The sequence below is a fragment of the Pseudophryne corroboree genome, unplaced genomic scaffold (genome assembly GCF_028390025.1).
Source record: "Pseudophryne corroboree isolate aPseCor3 unplaced genomic scaffold, aPseCor3.hap2 scaffold_162, whole genome shotgun sequence".
In the NCBI taxonomy this organism is placed as follows: Eukaryota; Metazoa; Chordata; class Amphibia; order Anura; family Myobatrachidae; genus Pseudophryne; species Pseudophryne corroboree.
In genome coordinates this window covers 985,679-1,008,242 of record NW_026968254.1, presented here as the reverse complement: position 1 = coordinate 1,008,242, position 22,564 = coordinate 985,679, and the positions used below count along the sequence as shown (strand labels likewise).

General features: G+C 46.5%; 8 non-coding genes and 4 pseudogenes across 8 annotated transcripts; all 12 read right to left on the bottom strand.

The window, feature by feature from the left end:
- Positions 1-685: 685 nt before the first annotated feature.
- Positions 686-827, bottom strand: LOC135001154 (U1 spliceosomal RNA; annotated as a pseudogene).
- Positions 828-979: 152 nt separating this feature from the next.
- On the bottom strand, positions 980-1,143 carry LOC135001146 (U1 spliceosomal RNA). Its single transcript, XR_010202688.1, has one exon. It is a non-coding gene; the product is annotated as a U1 spliceosomal RNA (small nuclear RNA).
- A 671-nt stretch (positions 1,144-1,814) lies between these two features.
- Positions 1,815-1,971, bottom strand: LOC135001150 (U1 spliceosomal RNA). The gene has a single exon (XR_010202691.1). It is a non-coding gene; the product is annotated as a U1 spliceosomal RNA (small nuclear RNA).
- A 12,587-nt stretch (positions 1,972-14,558) lies between these two features.
- Positions 14,559-14,722, bottom strand: LOC135001145 (U1 spliceosomal RNA). Its single transcript, XR_010202687.1, has one exon. It is a non-coding gene; the product is annotated as a U1 spliceosomal RNA (small nuclear RNA).
- A 671-nt stretch (positions 14,723-15,393) lies between these two features.
- LOC135001148 (U1 spliceosomal RNA) lies at positions 15,394-15,556 on the bottom strand. The gene has a single exon (XR_010202690.1). It is a non-coding gene; the product is annotated as a U1 spliceosomal RNA (small nuclear RNA).
- A 152-nt stretch (positions 15,557-15,708) lies between these two features.
- On the bottom strand, positions 15,709-15,872 carry LOC135001144 (U1 spliceosomal RNA). Its single transcript, XR_010202686.1, has one exon. It is a non-coding gene; the product is annotated as a U1 spliceosomal RNA (small nuclear RNA).
- A 655-nt stretch (positions 15,873-16,527) lies between these two features.
- LOC135001151 (U1 spliceosomal RNA) lies at positions 16,528-16,681 on the bottom strand (annotated as a pseudogene).
- Positions 16,682-16,833: 152 nt separating this feature from the next.
- LOC135001140 (U1 spliceosomal RNA) lies at positions 16,834-16,997 on the bottom strand. The gene has a single exon (XR_010202682.1). It is a non-coding gene; the product is annotated as a U1 spliceosomal RNA (small nuclear RNA).
- Positions 16,998-17,695: 698 nt separating this feature from the next.
- LOC135001149 (U1 spliceosomal RNA) lies at positions 17,696-17,831 on the bottom strand (annotated as a pseudogene).
- A 152-nt stretch (positions 17,832-17,983) lies between these two features.
- LOC135001143 (U1 spliceosomal RNA) lies at positions 17,984-18,147 on the bottom strand. Its single transcript, XR_010202685.1, has one exon. It is a non-coding gene; the product is annotated as a U1 spliceosomal RNA (small nuclear RNA).
- Positions 18,148-18,839: 692 nt separating this feature from the next.
- Positions 18,840-18,981, bottom strand: LOC135001153 (U1 spliceosomal RNA; annotated as a pseudogene).
- Positions 18,982-19,133: 152 nt separating this feature from the next.
- On the bottom strand, positions 19,134-19,296 carry LOC135001147 (U1 spliceosomal RNA). The gene has a single exon (XR_010202689.1). It is a non-coding gene; the product is annotated as a U1 spliceosomal RNA (small nuclear RNA).
- Between the last annotated feature and the right edge of the window lie 3,268 nt (positions 19,297-22,564).

The window sequence follows — 22,564 nt, the reverse complement described above, 5'->3', positions numbered from 1 at the left end:
GATAGGGCTGGGGAGGGCCGCTGCTCAGGCACATCTCTGTCAAGTAAAGGAGATTCAACTGAGGCAGCACAAGGGAACTCTCATCTGGGGACAACAACTGCAGGGAGAACACATATTTTCAGATGAACATGGGAGGGCAGAAGGCTGCCTAATACTGAAGCACCCCCAAACAACAAACCAAATGCAACAACTAGTGCAAGCATTCCTGGGGGAAGGCCTGCAGCAGATTGATTTGCATATGGTAATGCCATCCAAGCAGTGGGTCAAAGTTGGCTTCAACCCTCGTCTGCATATGAAAAGAGAAAAGGGGCGTGCAGGGCATGGCGGCCTTTTGCGGCGCTTGGATGACCCCTAGTTCGCATTAAACACCTCCACCCTCCTTCGGTGTGGGGCTCATGTTGGCTATGCCCCAGCCCCTGAAGCATTCAAGCTGATTTCTTGCAGCAGCTGGGCACTGTAACAGCTCCAGAGCTGCTCTGTAAGGCAAGTAAAAGGGTGTGGGCCCTGCAGCACTACCTGTAGTTCGCATTGTGCGTTGGAAGGCACAAAGTAAGCAGATGGGAGAAGTCAGGATAGTGCGCAAGGGCATAGAAGGGAGCGGCTCAAGAAAAGAGAAGTGGAAACAGACAGCAAACTAGGCTGAAGAGAGACCTGAGACAAAGAGATCTGAATTATATGAGAGCCGACCAGGGGAAACACAAATTATGCAGTCAAGTTTCCCACATTTGGGGAAATCAAAGGGGCAGCACACCCAGAGTGCAATGGGTGAGGCTTGCCCTGGGAGAAGCACCTACATGATCATCGTATCTCACCTGGCAGGTAAGTAGGAGTTGGGCTAGAGCTGGGGAGGGTCGCTGCTCGGGCACCCCCCTGTCAAGTGAAGGAGATCCAACTGAGGCAGCACAAGGGAACTCTCGAAAGAAGAACAAGGCTAGAGGAAGATCTGAGACAAAGAAATCTGACTTTTACCAGAGCTGACCAGAGGAAAGCACAAACACAGTCCCCCACTACCACAAATAATGCAGTCGAGTTTCCCACATTTGGGGAAATCACAGGGGTCATCATACCCAGAATGCAATGAATGAACCTCACCCTGGGAGAACAATCTTCATGACCATGATATCTCCTATGCAAAATAAGTATGATTTGGGATAGGGCTGGGGAGGGCCGCTGCTCAGGCACATCTCTGTCAAGTAAAGGAGATTCAACTGAGGCAGCACAAGGGAACTCTCATCTGGGGACAACAACTGCAGGGAGAACACATATTTTCAGATGAACATGGGAGGGCAGAAGGCTGCCTAATACTGAAGCACCCCCAAACAACAAACCAAATGCAACAACTAGTACAAGCATTCCTGGGGGAAGGCCTGCAGCAGATGGATTTGCATATGGTGATGTCATCCAAGCAGTGGGTCAAAGTTGGCTTCAACCCTTGTCTGCATATGAAAAGAGAAAAGGGGCGTGCAGGGCATGGCGGCCTTTTGCGGCGCTTGGATGACCCCTAGTTCGCATTAAACACCTCCACCCTACTTCGGTGTGGGGCTCATGTTGGCTATGCCCCAGCCCCTGAAGCATTCAAGCTGATTACTTGCAGCAGCTGGGCACTGTAATAGCTCCAGAGCTGCTCTGTAAGGCAAGTAAAAGGGTGTGGGCCCTGCAGCACTACCTGTAGTTCGCATTGTGCGTTGGAAGGCACAAAGTAAGCAGATGGGAGAAGTCAAGATAGTGCGCAAGGGCATAGAAGGGAGCGGCTCAAGAAAAGAGAAGTTGAAACAGACAGCAAACTAGGCTGGAGAGAGACCTGAGACAAAGAGATCTGACGAGAGCTGACCAGGGGAAACACAAATTATGCAGTCAAGTTTCCCACATTTGGGGAAATCACAGGGGCAGCACACCCAGAGTGCAATGGGTGAGCCTTGCCCTGGGAGAAGCACCTACATGATCATAGTATCTCACCTGGCAGGTAAGTAGGAGTTGGGCTAGAGCTGCGAAGGGTCTGTCAAAGTCAGAAAAATATCTCTATGCACACTACCATATTTGCACCTCACCCAGGTCCGTGCTGCGCATGCGTACGCTCTCCCGTACGTGCGCATACTCACAGTCGCGGGCACCCGCAGGCGCATGGTATGCGTATTTACGGTAGAGTTTATGTGGTTGTAGCGTGCGACTCAATCGTAACATATTTTCACTAATAATGTATTTTGTAGATCATGGTCCCTTTGATAGATTCTGAAAGTTTGGTTAATATAGAATGTTTATGAACAGAGGAATCCCTCTTTGTTTGATACGAAGGGTCAGACAGGAGTAATACAGTGGTGTTTAGTATCCATCGGAAGAATATTTAATTAGAAATATTCCGGTGTTGGTTTGAAGCAGATCAATCGCTCGTGCGAATAGTTATGGACATAAGAAGTTTATGAACATTTACTTTATTTGCACTTTATTACCCATACGGCGGGAAACCCAGTTTCCCTCCCACCTGAGCAGTTGGAAATAGTCACAGCCCACCTGTATGAATCAACCTATGACCTTTTGTTATAATGCGAAGCCGAATTCCTGTGTCCAATGAACAATGAGATTGTAGGGACCATTGAATTGTATTGTGTGTGGGGCATAAATAGGCAGGCCGACCGTATCCAGTTCTCTCTCTCTTCAACGGTTCTCATTGCTGATAATCGGGAGCTGGATATCGAGGCGCATGCGATCGTTCCCCTAGTGCGTAAGTTTTCTCCGTAATCATATTGTCTTACTGTGAGCCATCTCTCTCTCTCTCTATCTCTCTCTCTCTACTCTTTCTCTCGTATTTTCCTTTAATTGTATTGTATTGTATTTCCTGTGTAGTTTATCTGGTTAGTTGGTTTATGTTATATTGTAGTGTATGCTTTGTACTGTGATTCTTTTTGCAAGTATAATAGTCATAATACATATAATAGGTTTCGGACCCTAAGCCCAGGTATCTGTGTATTCTTTATAGTGTTAAGTATTCTCTGAGCGCCGGTGACGCTCAAGCAGCTTTGTAGTTAATCAGGTTACACCAGGTTGCACTTACACTCTGTCTCTACACTAAGGTATACTGTGTATCTCATCGTTAAAGGTATAGAGATAAAGGTTTAAACGTTGTAAGCGTCTGCACCGCTGGTGATCTCCTCGTGGTCCCGAGCGTACGCTACGCTATAGCGAATCATTACGTTAGTCGGCAGCCAATAGCGTGCCTGCCTGTGATCACTGGGCCGTAAGCGAACGTGACGCTTGAGCGTCTCGACTACGGTTGAGCGATCGCTACACAACTTGCGTACCCTTACGGTACTTCTTACGTAGATAGCGTATAGTGTTCTTAGACCTCTTAAAGTGTTTTATATACGATAAATATTCAGCTTTATCAATTGGCGGCTCGCCCGTCCTTCACATATCTGCACTAGGTAGATCAGCAGACATTATCCCTCAGCAAAGGGCGGGAGGTTGTATCCCTCGTAGTGCTGACAGGATAAGCGTCTGCTTCACTTAGGTAAAGAGTGCTGAAGGAATCCGGGAACCGGAGGTAAGAACAAAACGCTAGTTTCTTTTAAAACTGTTTATTTTTCTGTCTTGCGTACACACGCACGCACACATATATATATCTGCATTTCTTTTTCTTTTTCATTTTCGTATATCACTCTCCTGTCTGCCAGTTTTTATAGTTGATAGAAGTGCTAAAAAGAGAGTTGCCGTTATTTCATAGTTTAAGAGTAAAGGTAATATAGTTAAAAGATAGACAAACACACAGTTTCGCCTGGGAGATAAGGCGAAGTAAGTGTGTTTGTGTGGTAGATGATCAAGGATCATCTACATTGATAAAAGTATAAATTGTGTTACGGTGGATCTTTGCTTTGCGTATACGTGTCTCTAACAAAGACTTGCGTACGCAATCCAAAGGCCGACGCACGCAGCGTACGTTACGCAACGGAGCGTCCGGTTACGCCCACGTAGCTCAAGTCACGATAAGTTGATTTTTAACGCAAAGCGATAGATAACGCGAGGCGAGAAATAACGCAAGTCTATTTTTGGGTGTCCGAAATTTAGTTAACAGATCCTGCTCCTAATTGGTAACACACCTGATCTGAAGAAAAATTTCTGCGCAGAAATAGAAATAGAAACAAAAGTGTACATGTGATGAGTGAGTGTTTTTACAATTTTTAAAGGTTGAACCACAAGAAAAGTCGAGTACTCGTGAGGTACATGCGTGTAAGTGACGTGCACGGTGGCTAGGGAGGCATCTCTGGTTAAATATACAATTTTGAGCATTAGAGTATAGCAGACCAGGAGGTCATACTGTAACAAGACCAGGAGGTCATAACAGACCAGGAGGTCCAGGTACAGCTGACAAGGAAGTCTGCTATACAGTTCACAGGCACAACACCGAAAAGGGTTGGTGCAACACCCATATAGGCCATATAAGCTCTGGCTGAAGGAATTCGCAGTCGTAAGTTTCGATTCCATTGGTCTTTCCGTACATAAGCTTAGTTGTTTGTGTACTGAACGACTGGACCGCACGTAAGTGTGTGCAGTAGTTAGTAATCTGACCTAATACCATTAGAGTAAAGGGGTCACAAACGCTATCTGTACACTCTAACGTGATTTGTGTAATTTTTTTATTTTAAGGGAAGTTCGCTGCTCACTCAGGAACTATCCAGCAACCAATAGTTACTGGAAAGAGTAAGTGTTCTTCGGATAACCCTCGCAGGTTCCAGTAAATAGAGGTTCAGGTCGCAGGGGCCCTAGGTCGAGTACGCCAGCACCATATCGGTGTGATCAGGTCGTATTGGTCGGCGTGGGCGAGTGAGTGGGGTACTCGGTAAACCGCCACCGTCAGCCTATTGTTGGCATTTGGTTTTGCGTAAAGGGTTGGCTAAATAAAGCAACACTTTCGAACTATGGGGGCCACTTGTTCAGGTAGGGGGCGATCAACCTCGGTTCGGGTTGATTCAGTGGTCCGGCCAATTGGGTCGGCCAGGTATATAATGTGTGAGAAATATGGAAGTCACACAGAAACTTTATGTGATGAATGGGAGAGAATGACTGTACATGACGGGGAGAAATTCCCAAGAGTAGGGAGCTTCAGCTCAGAAGTGTTACAAAATTTAAGGAGGAGGATATGTCTCATAAAATCAACAAAGAGACGAATCCAGCATTATGATTATTTACAGTTGTGGCAACAGGAAGGTGAGATACAGAGAGGTTTGGCTCAGGCGGCGGGATCTGGCTCTAACAGAAAACTGATTGCCACGGCCCCGCCGCCACCATACATATCAGGAGAGAAGTTGATTGCGGAGAAAGACGCACTAAGGTGTAACACAAAATCACTTAGTAACTGTGTAAATGTTAATGATAATGTTAACCCATTAACCCATGCAAGTATTAACCCGTGCAAGTTGTACCCTGTTTTGAACTTTCCTCAGGAGTGTGATCAAGAGGACGAATCGGCAACGATTTCAGCGCTCTCTCTAGCAGCCACCATAGCAGAGACCACAGTAGGCACAGCTCCACCCACGAGATTAGTAAAGGCCCCTAGCGGAGGGATAGGTGAGGTCGTATCAACTGGTAAGTACGGCACCATGCATTATGCTGAAACTATTTCACCACAGCCTGTAGAATCTACACAGAATGAGGTTGTTAGAATTACACCTGTTAGAGTAATAGCAGTGCCAAATGGGAAAACAGACGCATCAGGAGCCACTCCCATTAGGAACATTGCCATGTACACTCCATTTTCCCGAATGGAATTAAGGACCATAGTGTCTGAATTTCCTGACCCTAGAAAAGACTTAGTTGCCAGTCAAAAATACATCAGAGACTTAGGTAACACTGTAGAGCCCAACAATAAAGACTGGCAGATATTGCTGAGAGCATGTTTACCCTCAAATGTCGACGCAACTCAATTTTTAGCTGATTGCGGACTAGGTCATGATGTACCTCTTACAGATGTGTACAACCAAGATAATGTGAAAAGAATAAACTTGCAGTTAAAAGAGTATTTCCCAGCAGTAGCTAAATGGAATAAGATATTCTCCATTAAACAGAAGGAGTCAGAGACAGCTGCAGAGTATTTTCACAGAGCATTATTAGAAATGCCAAATACACAGGCATAGAGGACATTAAAACAGACACAAACCATCGGGAAGTAGCAGTATCGGTACTGATGGATGGTTTAAAAGAGTCATTGAAGACTAGGGTACAGACCACGCAACCATGTTGGCGAGGTCTGTCTGTGGCTACTTTGAGAGAGGCTGCTATTGATCACGACAGAAACATCACCAGACACAGGGAACAACAAGGTGACAAATTAATGTCAGTAAGTATACAGGCTCTGACCACAAGGCAGCCTTTGTTTGTATCACCAAATCCTGTGGGTAAGTCAAGTATGGTTACTTGTTATTCTTGTCACAAACAGGGACACATGGCACGAGATTGTAGAGTAAAGAATCCACGAAACTCATACCAAACCCCTAGACAACGACACGACACACGACATTGGGAGCAAGGTCCGCAGAAACGGAGTTATGAGCCACATACAGGGGAAACAAAAAGATATCCCCCAAACAGAGACTGGCATGCCTCTGGTAGTTCCCAACTATCTCCCTCACAAGTAGTTGCTGCCAGCGGGATTCAGGGAGGTCACCATACCCAATAGGGGTGTGGCCATACCTGTAATCTGCAGCCAGTAAAATTAATTGCCAATCTTGGAAGTGAACCCGAGATCGCAATTAATGTAGCTGGTAAAACTTTAAACTTTCTTGTAGACACAGGTCAGTGATAAATTCGACAGTGGGCATGAGAACCACTGGTAGGACAATTCCAGCCATGGGAGTAACAGGAGTAGTCCAGCACTACCCTGTTAGCAAACCAGCCGAGATTACAATAGGGCCTTTGCATACCAAGCATTCCTTTTTGCTGGCTGCATCGGCACCAACCAATCTCCTGGGAAGAGACTTACTGTGTAAAATGGGGTGCGTCATTTATTGTACTCCTGAAGGTGTATTCTTGGACATACCTGAGAAACACGCTCAGGAAGTGCGAGACATGTTAGACTCCCCATCAAAATTAATGTCACATACCATTATGACAAATAGGAATCCATCCCAAATAGAAGAGATGACATCTCAGATACCAGAGTCACTTTGGACAAAAGACGGACAAGACACTGGATTAATGGCAAACGTAGCTCCAGTAGTTGTACAAGTAAAAGATGGTAGGATAGCTCCAAAAATCCCACAGTACCCTCTGAAGCCAGAGGTGGAGTTAGGAGTTTACCCAGTAATAGAGCGCTTGCTACAACAGGGCATTCTGGTAAGAACGTCCAGCACTGCTAATAGTCCCATCTTCCCTGTGAAAAAGAGTGGGGGGAGGGGTTACAGACTAGTGCAGGATCTAAGGGGGATTAACAAAATAGTTGAGAGTCAGTTCCCCGTAGTGCCAAATCCAGCTGTCATCCTAATGCAAATCCCTCCCACTGCCAAATTTTTCACTGTTATTGACCTCTGCTCCGCTTTCTTTTCGGTACCTCTGCACCCTGACAGCCAATATTTGTTTGCATTCACATACAGAGGAGTCCAATACACGTGGACTCGATTACCCCAAGGTTTCATAGATAGTCCAAGTATATTTTCTCAGGCTTTGCATGATTGTTTACAGTCTTTGCAACCAGACAGTGGATCAGTATTGATACAGTATGTGGACGATTTATTACTGTGTTCAGATTCACTGGAAGCATCTCTGAAGGATACGAAACAGCTCCTGTTTCATCTTTCAGACACCGGACACAAGGTGTCCAAAGACAAGTTACAATTATGCCAAACTAAGGTAAAATATTTGGGACACTGTCTAACACAAGGACTGAGACACCTGACCGCTGATAGAATCCAAGCAATTAGAGACATGACTCTGCCACAAACCCAGCAACAGATCAGAACATTTTTAGGAATGTGTGGGTATTGCCGTAATTGGATCCCAGGGTTTTCCATTTTGGCGTTACCTTTGCAGGAAATGGTCTCCTCAAACAAACCTGATAGGATTTCGCATACAGACGAGTCCGAAACAGCATTTGAGAGACTCAAACAGTGCCTAACGCAGGCACCAGCACTAGGTATGCCAGACTATGGGAAACCCTTTGAACTATATGGAACAGAAAGTGCTGGTTGCGCGGCAGGTGTACTAACCCAAAAACACGGTGATGCCAGTAGGCCAGTTGCATACTACAGCGCTCAGCTAGACACGGTAGCGCGATCCCTCCCCACATGCTTGCGAAGCGTTGCTGCAATAGCATTGCTAGTGACAAAAAGCGAAGACGTCGTGCTAGGCCACAACCTCACAATCCATACGCCACATGCAGTATCAGCCTTATTGAATTCTGCCCAAACCAGACACGTCTCATCAGCGAGATTTACAAGATGGGAATTGGCACTAATGGCCCCCGTAAACATCACCATAAGGAGATGCAGTGCATTAAATCCTGCAACGTATCTCCCAGGTGTGCCTGGTCAGGCACAAAGGGTGGAAGGTGAGAGTGATGGGGAAGGAGGATTTAATACAAAGGAAGATACACATGATTGTATGGAATATTTGACCCAAAATTTTACCGCAAGGCCTGACATCAGTGACAACCCACTGGAAGATGCAGAACTCACGTTCTACACGGACGGTAGTTGTCATAGACAGTCAGACTCGGGAGACTTGTGTACTGGATACGCAGTCGTAGATGACCAAGACACCATAGAAGCGGAACCGCTAGGCCCACCTCACTCAGCCCAGGTTGCTGAACTGGTCGCCCTAACCAGAGCATGTGAATTGGCTAAGGGTAAGTCAGCCAATATCTACACCGATTCTAGATACGCATTCGGGGTAGTCCATGATTTCGGAGCCCTATGGCGCCTCAGAAATTTCATGACGGCCGCTGGTACACCGGTAGCGCATGCAGCTCACATAAAAAGGCTTCTAACAGCGATACAGGAACCCGACAGAGTGGCTGTTATCAAATGTAAAGCACACACATATAGCCAAGACCCGGTATCACTTGGTAACAGCCGAGCAGACAAAGCTGCTAAGTTAGCAGCTGCTACCCCCATACAGACAGACACCACACAATTAATGGTATTTAATACCATTAACACACAGAAGTTGTGTGAAATGCAAAATTTGTGTTCCACACAGGAAAGGGCAGTCTGGAAGGCAAAGGGATGTGGCCAGGAGTCCTCAGGACTCTGGACGGATGGACATGGTAAACCAGTGGCCCCCAGAGCATATCTTCCATGTCTGGCTGAAGCAGCTCACGGGCTGACTCATCTAGGCAAGGAAGGAATGTGCAAATTGGTAAGAGCATACTGGTGCGCCCCAGGATTCTCCTCTCATGCGAGTAAAAGAGCAATGTCATGCCTTACCTGTTTGAGAAAGAATATTGGAAAGGCAATACCTACAGAACCATCCCATATCCCACCTGCCGGCGGCCCTTTCCAGGTAATACAAATTGACTTTATACAATTACCCCCTTGTCGGAATTTGAAATATGTACTTGTTTGTATAGATGTTTTCTCAAATTGGGTCGAAGCATTTCCAGCGACAACAAATACCGCTATGTTTACTGCTAAGAAAATTGTGCAGGAATTTGTATGTAGATATGGTATCCCTAGAATAATCGAAAGTGATAGGGGTACCCATTTTACAGGTGATGTCTTTCAAGGAATGTGTAAGTTGATGGGAATTGATAGCAAGCTGCACACTCCGTACCGTCCACAGGCGAGTGCGAAGGTCGAAAGAGTGAACAGCACTATTAAAAATAAATTGAGTAAAGTGATGGCAGAGACAGGATTGACATGGCCAGAAGCTTTACCCATTGTATTGTACAGTATCAGAACCACTCCCAGGTCCCCTCTTAATCTGTCTCCCTTTGAAATCTTGTTTGGTCGACAACCGCATGCCATGATTAACCCTCAGGATGATTTGAAATGTAACAATGAAGTAACTGTAAAGTACTTGATTAACATGAGTAAACAGTTGAGGAATCAAAATGATAATCTGAAGTTAGTGATTCCTGATTTACCAGATAGTAATTGTCATGACATTGAACCTGGGGATTATGTAATGATACGGAATTTTCTACGCTCAGGTTGCCTTATTGACAGATGGGAAGGACCATACCAGGTCTTATTGACTAGCACTACGGCATTGAAGGTTGCTGAGAGAGAGACTTGGGTCCATTCATCCCACTGCAAGAAGGTTGCTGATCCAGAGAAGTCCCGTGATAAGAAACAGACGGTAGAGGTTGTATCACTGGAGTGTCTGTTCCAGGAGGACTGAGGCGGCACCTGAGCCTTGAAGACCGAGAGCTGTTGTCGACTCCCCACTCCCTTTTATTATTTTCCTCCACTTCCCATCCCCTCTCCCTCAAATTTCTTTTTCCTCCTTCTCATTCTTCTCCATTTCCTCCTATAAGATGGACTTGCCCCAAGAGACTGTGATCCGGATTTTCCTGTTGACCATGATGTTGACCAGAGCAGTCTGTTCCGGCGAGAGTACCATGGAGGTCGATAGAGGTTCTGGAATGGGTTCTGATGATAAAGATGGAGGCGTAGTTTTCCAGGATCAACCTAACCAACAAGCAAAGGCGAGTATCAGAAAACGATCCGATAGCATTGACCATAGAAGAAATTGTGACGGATTGTTAGCTGAAGAAAACTGTATCTGTAGGCTCTGTAACAATGTCATTGAAGATGGGTGCATTAAGAAATGCCAATCCAGTTTTAATATCCATATGGACCGGCATCCATTGAGTGACTATCACTCCTTAGTGGGTAATGTGTTAAACAAAACAGATTGTTGGGTATGCTCTCAAGTACCTCAAGGTCATAGCAAATCAGGGCTAGTACCATTTCCTTTAACGATAGGGGAGGTACTTGAGTTAAATGGTGGGAGACCGGTGGACAGGAGGTTTAATATCTCCAGCCCTCCTAGTTTGAAGCTCCACCAATACCATGTGGATAGGTCCCTATTATGTTTCAACATCTCCAATCCCAGAAAGCCGGGAAATTGGGAAGTGTCATGGAGTAACCACACCATGACCTTTTCGCATAGAGCAGATAGAATGCCTACAGATACAGAGCTTGTACGCCACATAGCCAGTAGAGGAAAATCTTTCCGGTATAGGTACACCTTAGGAAATAGGATTACGAGAGTTGGAGAAGTATCACCAGGATACTGTGCACATATCGTACAACCTGATACGTGTATTAAGCAGATGGAAGAATTAGGGTTAGGAGATTTCACCTGGAAGGTGTGTAATATGGTTATGTCCTTCTCCGTCCCATATGTTCTCCCCGATGATGCATATTTCATATGCGGGAGAAAGGCGTACAAGTGGCTTGCCCCAAACTCTGAAGGATTGTGTTATATTGGAAAAGTATTGCCTGAAGTAATGACTGTAACACATGACAAAATGAAGGACATACATCGTGGTGCCCAAGCTCCTTATACTCACACCCACTACGAGCACGTTGTTAAAAGACACCTGATAGAGAAGACAGAGCATCCGGCCTCTGATCTGATAAGTGAATCCACCGGGATTCAATTCTTAATCGCGTTAGATTTCACCCGCACCGCTAGAGGAGTGCTAAATTATAAATACATATTGGCGCTCGCAAATTTGTTAGACAATATCACTGAAATGTATGATGACACATTTAGATATACGGGAAGGGAACTTCAAGCTTATAAAACAGAACTGGTGCAGCATAGAATGGTTCTTAATTACCTCACAGCAGTGACAGGCGGATATTGTGTTACATTGGCAACACAGTACGGCGTGAAGTGTTGCACGTATATCACGAATAGCACCGAGGATCCGGTCGAGGTCATAGACCAAAAGATGGACGATATTCTCCAATTGAAGTGGGAATTTCGCCGAAAACACAATCTCACTCTTGCTGCTGTAGGTAATGAGCTGACTGGTTGGGTGTCATGGTTGAACCCGCGAAATTGGTTCTCCGGTTTGGGAGACTGGGCTCAAGGAGTCATAATGGATGTTGGGAAGTTTCTCCTATGTATCTTAGGTGTTATCATAACCATTGGCTTGATATTTAGATGCGGTCAGGCTTTAATGAGGTGCAATCGTCGTACTAAGGTAATGAGTTTGAGGAGTGAGGAAACTGTAATTAACCTGGATTTGATTTATGACCCAATGATAGAAACAATGATGTGATGAAAATGCGATTTCTACGGTCCGTTTCTTTCACCTGTTTTTCTGGTTTTTCTCCAAGATAAAAAGACCCACTTGGACGAGGAAGTTGACGAGACGCTATACAGACAACGGATAGACCAAAGAAGAAGTTTTGACCACTTGAGATATGGACATTTGATGAACTTTGCCAGGGATCCCCAGTTTCCCTAGAATTCTTAAACTTACGCTAGCCCAACATTTTTTGTAAATCTAATGGCATTGACAAAGCTTTTTGCTCACCCCTAATGGGCAACACAGCGCAAAGAAGACGACTTTCAACTGATACCGAACAAAACTTCAACCGACAGATATACATTAACCTGACATAGAATACCACCGCATTTACCGTAATTATGTCTTTTCTTCATTTCTACAACCCTCAGGTAATGACACACATAGTATAGGGAATACAGGCACAGATATCAGCAATCACATATTCCCCCATTCATGTATCATCAACTAAAATGTGCTCCCCATTTTGTTCAAAATCCGAAAAGAGCTCGGTAAAGTTTGACAGCCCATCCACAGACCCGTACCACGGGATAAGAAGGAATTCAAATGTATACTTCGCAATACCTCGAAGCTTGATTTACAACACGTACGGCACGATGATACATGACCCCCCAAACACGGATTCATACACACATGCTTCTGCTATCTCACTAGGTCATACCCTCTTCACACCTACTCCTCTCTCCTCCCTTACCCAACCATGGAAATGAATTAACCCCTAACATATATTTTTCTCCTTTTGAAATGTTTTCAGGAAGTGGCAGTTATTATTGACTGCCAAAGGGTGGACTGTCAAAGTCAGAAAAATATCTCTATGCACACTACCATATTTGCACCTCACCCAGGTCCGTGCTGCGCATGCGTACGCTCTCCCGTACGTGCGCATACTCACAGTCGCGGGCACCCGCAGGCGCATGGTATGCGTATTTACGGTAGAGTTTATGTGGTTGTAGCGTGCGACTCAATCGTAACATATTTTCACTAATAATGTATTTTGTAGATCATGGTCCCTTTGATAGATTCTGAAAGTTTGGTTAATATAGAATGTTTATGAACAGAGGAATCCCTCTTTGTTTGATACGAAGGGTCAGACAGGAGTAATACAGTGGTGTTTAGTATCCATCGGAAGAATATTTAATTAGAAATATTCCGGTGTTGGTTTGAAGCAGATCAATCGCTCGTGCGAATAGTTATGGACATAAGAAGTTTATGAACATTTACTTTATTTGCACTTTATTACCCATGCGGCGGGATACCCAGTTTCCCTCCCACCTGAGCAGTTGGAAATAGTCACAGCCCACCTGTATGAATCAACCTATGACCTTTTGTTATAATGCGAAGCCGAATTCCTGTGTCCAATGAACAATGAGATTGTAGGGACCATTGAATTGTATTGTGTGTGGGGCATAAATAGGCAGGCCGACCGTATCCAGTTCTCTCTCTCTTCAACGGTTCTCATTGCTGATAATCGGGAGCTGGATATCGAGGCGCATGCGATCGTTCCCCTTGTGCGTAAGTTTTCTCCGTAATCATATTGTCTTACTGTGAGCCATCTCTCTCTCTCTCTATCTCTCTCTCTCTTCTCTTTCTCTCGTATTTTCCTTTAATTGTATTGTATTGTATTTCCTGTGTAGTTTATCTGGTTAGTTGGTTTATGTTATATTGTAGTGTATGCTTTGTACTGTGATTCTTTTTGCAAGTATAATAGTCATAATACATATAATAGGTTTCGGACCCTAAGCCCAGGTATCTGTGTATTCTTTATAGTGTTAAGTATTCTCTGAGCGCCGGTGACGCTCAAGCAGCTTTGTAGTTAATCAGGTTACACCAGGTTGCACTTACACTCTGTCTCTACACTAAGGTATACTGTGTATCTCATCGTTAAAGGTATAGAGATAAAGGTTTAAACGTTGTAAGCGTCTGCACCGCTGGTGATCTCCTCGTGGTCCCGAGCGTACGCTACGCTATAGCGAATCATTACGTTAGTCGGCAGCCAATAGCGTGCCTGCCTGTGATCACTGGGCCGTAAGCGAACGTGACGCTTGAGCGTCTCGACTACGGTTGAGCGATCGCTACACAACTTGCGTACCCTTACGGTACTTCTTACGTAGATAGCGTATAGTGTTCTTAGACCTCTTAAAGTGTTTTATATACGATAAATATTTAGCTTTATCAGGTCGCTGCTCGGGTACCCCCCTGTCAAGTGAAGGAGATCCAACTGAGGCAGCACAAGGGAACTCTCGAAAGAGGAACAAGGCTAGAGGAAGATCTGAGACAAAGAAATCTGATTTTTACCAGAGTTGACCAGAAGAAAGCACAAACACAGTTCCCCACTACCACAAATAATGCAGTTGAGTTTCCCACATTTGGGGAAATCACAGGGGTCAGCATACCCAGAATGCAATGAATGAACCTCACCCTGGGAGAACAATCTTCATGACCATGGTATCTCCTATGCAAAATAAGTATGATTTGGGATAGGGCTGGGGAGGGCCGCTGCTCAGGCACATCTCTGTCAAGTAAAGGAGATTCAACTGAGGCAGCACAAGGGAACTCTCATCTGGGGACAACAACTGCAGGGAGAACACATATTTTCAGATGAACATGGGAGGGCAGAAGGCTGCCTAATACTGAAGCACCCCCAAACAACAAACCAAATGCAATAACTAGTGCAAGCATTCCTGGGGGAAGGCCTGCAGCAGATGGATTTGCATATGGTGATGTCATCCAAGCAGTGGGTCAAAGTTGGCTTCAACCCTCGTCTGCATATGAAAAGAAAAAAGGGATGTGCAGGGCATGGCGGCCTTTTGCGGCGCTTGCATGACCCCTAATTCGCATTAAACACCTCCACCCTCCTTAGGTGTGGGGCTCATGTTGGTTATGCCCCAGCACCTGAAGCATTCAAGCTGATTTCTTGCAGCAGCTGGGCACTGTAACAGCTCCAGAGCTGCTCTGTAAGGCAAGTAAAAGGATGTGGGCCCTGCAGCACTACCTGTAGTTCGCATTGTGCGTTGGAAGGCACAAAGTAAGCAGACGGGAGAAGTCAGGATAGTGCGCAAGGGCATAGAAGGGAGCGGCTCAAGAAAAGAGAAGTGGAAACAGACAGCAAACTAGGCTGGAGAGAGACCTGAGACAAAGAGATCTGAATTATACGAGAGCCGACCAGAGGAAACACAAATTATGCAGTCAAGTGTCCCACATTTGGGGAAATCGCAGGAGCAGCACACCCAGAGTGCAATGGGTGAGCTTTGCCCTGGGAGAAGCACCTTCCTGATCATAGTATCTCACCTGGCAGGTAAGTAGGAGTTGGGCTAGAGCTGGGGAGGGTCGCTGCTCGGGCACCCCCCTGTCAAGTGAAGGAGATCCAACTGAGGCAGCACAAGGGAACTCTCGAAAGAAGAACAAGGCTAGAGGAAGATCTGAGACAAAGAAATCTAACTTTTACCAGAGTTGACCAGAAGAAAGCACAAACACAGTCCCCCACTACCACAAATAATGCAGTCGAGTTTCCCACATTTGGGGAAATCACAGGGGTCAGCATACCCAGAATGCAATGAATGAACCTCACCCTGGGAGAACAATCTTCATGACCATGGTATCTCCTATGCAAAATAAGTATGATTTGGGATAGGGCTGGGGAGGGCCGCTGCTCAGGCACATCTCTGTCAAGTAAAGGAGATTCAACTGAGGCAGCACAAGGGAACTCTCATCTGGGGACAACAACTGCAGGGAGAACACATATTTTCAGATGAACATGGGAGGGCAGAAGGCTGCCTAATACTGAAGCACCCCCAAACAACAAACCAAATGCAACAACTAGTGCAAGCATTCCTGGGGGAAGGCCTGCAGCAGATGGATTTGCATATGGTGATGTCATCCAAGCAGTGGGTCAAAGTTGGCTTCAACCCTCGTCTGCATATGAAAAGAAAAAAGGGATGTGCAGGGCATGGCGTCCTTTTGTGGCGCTTGGATGAACCCTCCTTCGGTGTGGGGCTCATGTTGGCTATGCCCCAGCCCCTGAAGCATTCAAGATGATTTCTTGCAGCAGCTGGGCACTGTAACAGCTCCAGAGTTGCTCTGTAAAGCATGTAAAAGGGTGTGGGCCCTGCAGCACTACCTGTAGTATGCATTGTGCGTTGGAAGGCACAAAGTAAGCAGACAGGAGAGGTCAGGATAGTGCGCAAGGGCATAGAAGGGAGCGGCTCAAGAAAAGAGAAGTGGAAACAGACAGCAAACTAGGCTGGAGAAAGACCTGAGACAAAGAGATCTAAATTATATGAGAGCCGACCAGAGGAAACACAAATTATGCAGTCAAGTGTCCCACATTTGGGGAAATCGCAGGAGCAGCACACCCAGAGTGCAATGGGTGAGCTTTGCCCTGGGAGAAGCACCTTCCTGATCATAGTATCTCACCTGGCAGGTAAATAGGAGTTGGGCTAGAGCTGGGGAGGGTCGCTGCTCGTGCACCCCCCTGTCAAGTGAAGGAGATCCAACTGAGGCAGCACAAGGGAACTCTCGAAAGAAGAACAAGGCTAGAGGAAGATCTGAGACAAAGAAATCTGACTTTTACCAGAGCTGACCAGAGGAAAGCACAAACACAGTCCCCCACTACCACAAATAATGCAGTCGAGTTTCCCACATTTGGGGAAATCACAGGGGTCAGCATACCCAGAATGCAATGAATGAACCTCACCCTGGGAGAACAATCTTCATGACCATGGTATCTCCTATGCAAAATAAGTATGATTTGGGATAGGGCTGGGGAGGGCCGCTGCTCAGGCACATCTCTGTCAAGTAAAGGAGATTCAACTGAGGCAGCACAATTGAACTCTCATCTGGGGACAACAACTGCAGGGAGAACACATATTTTCAGATGAACATGGGAGGGCAGAAGGCTGCCTAATACTGAAGCACCCCCAAACAACAAACCAAATGCAACAACTAGTGCAAGCATTCCTGGGGGAAGGCCTGCAGCAGATTGATTTGCATATGGTAATGCCATCCAAGCAGTGGGTCAAAGTTGGCTTCAACCCTCGTCTGCATATGAAAAGAGAAAAGGGGCGTGCAGGGCATGGCGGCCTTTTGCGGCGCTTGGATGACCCCTAGTTCGCATTAAACACCTCCACCCTCCTTCGGTGTGGGGCTCATGTTGGCTATGCCCCAGCCCCTGAAGCATTCAAGCTGATTTCTTGCAGCAGCTGGGCACTGTAACAGCTCCAGAGCTGCTCTGTAAGGCAAGTAAAAGGGTGTGGGCCCTGCAGCACTACCTGTAGTTTGCATTGTGCATTGGAAGGCACAAAGTAAGCAGACGGGAGAAGTCAGGATAGTGCGCAAGGGCATAGAAGGGAGCGGCTCAAGAAAAGAGAAGTGGAAACAGACAGCAAACTAGGCTGGAGAGAGACCTGAGACAAAGAGATCTGAATTATACGAGAGCCGACAAGGGGAAACACAAATTATGCAGTCAAGTGTCCCACATTTGGGGAAATTGCAGGAGCAGCACACCCAGAGTGCAATGGGTGAGCCTTGCCCTGGGAGAAGCACCTTCATGATCATAGTATCTCACCTGGCAGGTAAGTAGGAGTTGGGCTAGAGCTGGGGAGGGTCGCTGCTCGGGCACCCCCCTGTCAAGTGAAGGAGATCCAACTGAGGCAGCACAAGGGAACTCTCGAAAGAGGAACAAGGCTAGAGGAAGATCTGAGACAAAGAAATCTGACTTTTACCAGAGCTGACCAGAGGAAAGCACAAACACAGTCCCCCTCTACCACAAATAATGCAGTAGAGTTTCCCACATTTGGGGAAATCACAGGGGTCAGCATACCCAGAATGCAATGAATGAACCTCACCCTGGGAGAACAATCTTCATGACCATGGTATCTCCTATGCAAAATAAGTATGATTTGGGATAGGGCTGGGGAGGGCCGCTGCTCAGGCACATCTCTGTCAAGTAAAGGAGATTCAACTGAGGCAGCACAAGGGAACTCTCATCTGGGGACAACAACTGCAGGGAGAACACATATTTTCAGATGAACATGGGAGGGCAGAAGGCTGCCTAATACTGAAGCACCCCCAAACAACAAACCAAATGCAACTACTAGTACAAGCATTCCTGGGGGAAGGCCTGCAGCAGATGGATTTGCATATGGTGATGTCATCCAAGCAGTGGGTCAAAGTTGGCTTCAACCCTCATCTGCATATGAAAAGAGAAAAGGGGCGTGCAGGGCATGGCGGCCTTTTGCGGCGCTTGGATGACCCCTAGTTCGCATTAAACACCTCCACCCTCCTTCGGTGTGGGGCTCATGTTGGCTATGCCCCAGCCCCTGAAGCATTCAAGCTGATTTCTTGCAGCAGCTGGGCACTGTAACAGCTCCAGAGCTGCTCTGTAAGGCAAGTAAAAGGGTGTGGGCCCTGCAGCACTACCTGTAGTTTGCATTGTGCGTTGGAAGGCACAAAGTAAGCAGATGGGAGAAGTCAGGATAGTGCGCAAGGGCATAGAAGGGAGCGGCTCAAGAAAAGAGAAGTGGAAACAGACAGCAAACTAGGCTGAAGAGAGACCTGAGACAAAGAGATCTGAATTATATGCGAGCCGACCAGGGGAAACACAAATTATGCAGTCAAGTTTCCCACATTTGGGGAAATCAAAGGGGCAGCACACCCAGAGTGCAATGGGTGAGGCTTGCCCTGGGAGAAGCACCTACATGATCATAGTATCTCACCTGGCAGGTAAGTAGGAGTTGGGCTAGAGCTGGGGAGGGTCGCTGCTCGGGCACCCCCCTGTCAAGTGAAGGAGATCCAACTGAGGCAGCACAAGGGAACTCTCGAAAGAAGAACAAGGCTAGAGGAAGATCTGAGACAAAGAAATCTGACTTTTACCAGAGCTGACCAGAGGAAAGCACAACACAGTCCCCCACTACCACAAATAATGCAGTCGAGTTTCCCACATTTGGGGAAATCACAGGGGTCATCATACCCAGAATGCAATGAATGAACCTCACCCTGGGAGAACAATCTTCATGACCATGATATCTCCTATGCAAAATAAGTATGATTTGGGATAGGGCTGGGGAGGGCCGCTGCTCAGGCACATCTCTGTCAAGTAAAGGCGATTCAACTGAGGCAGCACAAGGGAACTCTCATCTGGGGACAACAACTGCAGGGAGAACACATATTTTCAGATGAACATGGGAGGGCAGAAGGCTGCCTAATACTGAAGCACCCCCAAACAACAAACCAAATGCAACAACTAGTGCTAGCATTCCTGGGGGAAGGCCTGCAGCAGATGGATTTGCATATGGTGATGCCATCCAAGCAGTGGGTCAAAGTTGGCTTCAACCCTCGTCTGCATATGAAAAGAAAAAAGGGATGTGCAGGGCATGGCGGCCTTTTGCGGCCCTTGGATGACCCCTAATTCGCATTAAACACCTCCACCCTCCTTCGGTGTGGGGCTCATGTTGGCTATGCCCCAGCACCTGAAGCATTCCAGCTGATTTCTTGCAGCAGCTGGGCACTGTAACAGCTCCAGAGCTGCTCTGTAAGGCAACTAAAAGGGTGTGGGCCCTGCAGCACTACCTGTAGTTCGCATTGTGCGTTGGAAGGCACAAAGTAAGCAGACGGGAGAAGTCAGGATAGTGCGCAAGGGCATAGAAGGGAGCGGCTGAAGAAAAGAGAAGTGGAAACAGACAGCAAACTAGGCTGGAGAGAGACCTGAGACAAAGAGATCTGAATTATACGAGAGCCGACCAGAGGAAACACAAATTATGCAGTCAAGTGTCCCACATTTGGGGAAATCGCAGGAGCAGCACACCCAGAGTGCAATGGGTGAGCCTTGCCCTGGGAGAAGCGTGTACATTTTCGGTATCGCCTGCCTAGAGAAATGGAACCTAGATGGCATTTGGTACCGGGGACACAGTACCTCAATCAAGTCTCTAGTTGCCTCTGAATTAACGATGGATACCGGAACCACGTTTCTCACCACCCAGGCTGACAAGACCTGAGTTATCCGCTTTGCAGCAGGATGACTGCTGTGATATTTCATCTTCCTCGCAAAGGACTGCTGGACAGTCAATTGCCTACTGGAAGTAGTACAAGTGGTCTTCCGACTTCCCCTCTGGGATGACGATCGACTCCCAGCAGCAACAACAGCAGCGCCAGCAGCAGTAGGCGTTACACTCAAGGATGCATCGGAGGAATCCCAGGCAGGAGAGGACTCGTCAGACTTGCCAGTGACATGGCCTGCAGGACTATTGGCTCTCCTGTCTAAGGAGGAAATTGACACTGAGGGAGTTGGTGGTGTGGTTTGCAGGAGCTTGGTTACAAGAGGAAGGGATTTAGTGGTCAGTGGACTGCTTCCGCTGTCATCCAAAGTTTTTGAACTTGTCACTGACTTATGATTAATGCGCTGCAGGTGACATATAAGGGAGGATGTTCTGAGGTGGTTAACGTCCTTACCCCTACTTATTACAGCTTGACAAAGGCAACACACGGCTTGACACCTGTTGTCCGCATTTGTGTACAGGATGCAAACCTTCATGTCCAAATTTATCCATCTCATCAGTCGTACCTCAGATTTGCGGTACAGGACTGTCATTGCCAATTTCAGACGTTGCTGTTTGGTCTCTCCACGGCCCAGAGAATTTTCACCAAGGTAATGGTGGAAATGATGGTTCTCCTGCGCAAGCAATGTGTCACAATTATCCCGTACTTGAGCGATCTCATAAAAGCGAGATCAAGAGAGCCGTTGCTGAACAGCGTATCACTTTCACTGAAAGTGTTACAGCAACACGGCTGGATTTTCAATATCCCAAAGTCGCAGTTGGTTCCTACGACTCGTCTGTCTTTCTTGGGCATGATTCTGGACACAGACCAGAAGAGGGTTTATCTCCCGATAGAAAAGGCCCAGGAACTCATGACTCTTGTCAGGAACCTATTGAAACCAAAACTTGTGTCAGTGCATCACTGCACTCGAGTCCTGGGAAAGATGGTGGCATCATACAAAGCCATTCCATTCGGCAGGTTCCATGCGAGGACTTTCCAATGGGACCTACTGGACAAGTGGTCTGGGTCACATTTACAGATGCATTGGTTGATCACCCTGTCCCCCAGGGTCAGGGTATCACTCCTGTGGTGGCTGCAGAGTGCTCACCTTCTCGAGTGACGCAGATTCGGCATTCAGGACTGGATCCTGGTGACCACAGATGCAAGCCTCCAAGGTTGGGGAGCAGTCACACAGGGAAGAAATTTCCAAGGTCTTTGGTCAAGTCAAGAGACTTGTCTTCACATCAACATCCTGAAACTAGGGGCCATATACAATGCCCTACGTCAAGCGGAGACCTTACTTTGCGACCAACCGGTTCTGATCCAGTCAGACAACGTCACCGCAGTGGCTCATGTAAACCGCCAAGGTGGCACAAGGAGCAGAGTGGCGATGGCACAAGCTACCTTTGCATTTTTCTCCCAAACGAAGGACACTAGAATGAAAATTTTAAAGCCTCCTGTTAGTGCTTCATCTACACGGTATAGCCCTGAATTTTCCAATGCGTAGCTCTTTGCAAAAGAGAGATATTGGCAAGGAAAAGCTGTCTTGTACCTTTGCATTTTTCTCCCAAACGAAGGACACTAGAAAGAAAATTTTAAAGCCTCCTGTTAGGCCATCATCTACACGGCATAGCCCTGAATTTTCCAATGCGTAGCTCTTTGCAAAAGAGAGATATTGGCAAGGAAAAGCTGTCTTGTACCTTTGCATTTTTCTCCCAAACGAAGGACACTAGAAAGAAAATTTTAAAGCCTCCTGTTAGGCCATCATCTACACGGCATAGCCCTGAATTTTCCAATGTGCAGCTCTTTGCAAAAGAGAGATATTGGCAAGGAAAAGCTGTCTTGTACCTTTGCATTTTTCTCCCAAACGAAGGAAACTAGAATGAAATTTTTAAAGCCTCCTGTTAGTGCTTCATCTACACAGTATAGCCCTGAATTTTCCAATGCGTAGCTCTTTGCAAAAGAGAGATATTGGCAAGGAAAAGCTGTCTTTCAACTCTTCCACAACTGAAAAACAGATAGTGTTCCCAAGCCTTCCATCCTGTAATATCTTCAGTCTCTCGTCAATGAAGAAAACAATCCCTCCAGCAGACTCTTCAACCACGATACAAGATCACAGCCAAAAGGGCGAGAAGCAACTACACTTGCGTTTAACCAAAATGGCTAAAACTTAGTGGAGGAAAGTGCAGTGCACCAAAACATAAGCTGACACAATCATGGAGAATGCGCCAGCATATATGCTCTTCTATCTATATTTTGCAAACCTGCTCTTGTCCCCTC